Genomic DNA, 960 nt, shown 5'->3' on the forward strand with positions numbered 1-960 from the left:
CGTCACAGGCCTTATTTTATTTAATTCAGTTCAGATGTGTTGCTGTCATCAGATTTTGTCATCCATGTCAGCTATGATTTGTTTAAAATAAAAAAAAAATTAAAATTGATGTGTTAGCAGTGGCTGTATGCACGACTTTTACATCTGCGTTGTCATCGTGACGTTATAGAATAAAGGCTTTATTCGAAAACCCTTTGGTTCAGCTGAATTAGGATTTCTGCTCCGTCTGCAGAATGCATGAAGAATGTTCGATAACTGTGGGAATGCCTGTTCCATCCCAAAACCTTATATCACATGCAGCTTCCAGCTGCTCTGAGATCTCAGTGTGAAAAAGTCAATTTCATCCTCTGACTTTCACACACTGAACACTTCAGCTGTGGAGACACTGGAGGATATGGTATCTGAAATAGGAAATAAAAATGTTGAGGATTTTGGTAATAATAATAATTTCCTGACCTGCACACAGGGAACCGTCTGTGAGTGTTGACGGACTGTTTATTGCACAACAAACTTGAATTATTCATTAGAATCCTCTTAGTCAGTTTGTGCTGCCGTGGGCACCGGGTGGGGTGAGGGACTTGTACTTTGCTGGAAAGACATCAAGATGCTGCTGTGCCAAACTCCATCAATCTCATCCAACAGTCACTGCGCATCAGACTGCAGCAAAGGCCTTATCGTCGTCACTCCAGACATCTGAGGCGAAATGTTTTTTTGGAGGACATTCTGGGAAGTGCAGTTTGCCAAATCTTAAAATTAGAAGATCAATACTTATCTGCTTAGTATGAAACTGGTTAGTTTAGTCTGCCTCGGCACAAATACTACAAAATTAAGATTTCAAATAAGCCCAAGTGTAGTTTTAGAGATGCTCATCATAGCTATTAATTTTTTGACATTATTTTTATCTTTAGATATACATTTTAGTCTGATTTTTGATATAATGTCAAATTAATGGAGCCTACC

Source organism: Antennarius striatus, chromosome 16 (genome assembly GCF_040054535.1).
Source record: "Antennarius striatus isolate MH-2024 chromosome 16, ASM4005453v1, whole genome shotgun sequence".
Classification (NCBI taxonomy): Eukaryota; Metazoa; Chordata; class Actinopteri; order Lophiiformes; family Antennariidae; genus Antennarius; species Antennarius striatus.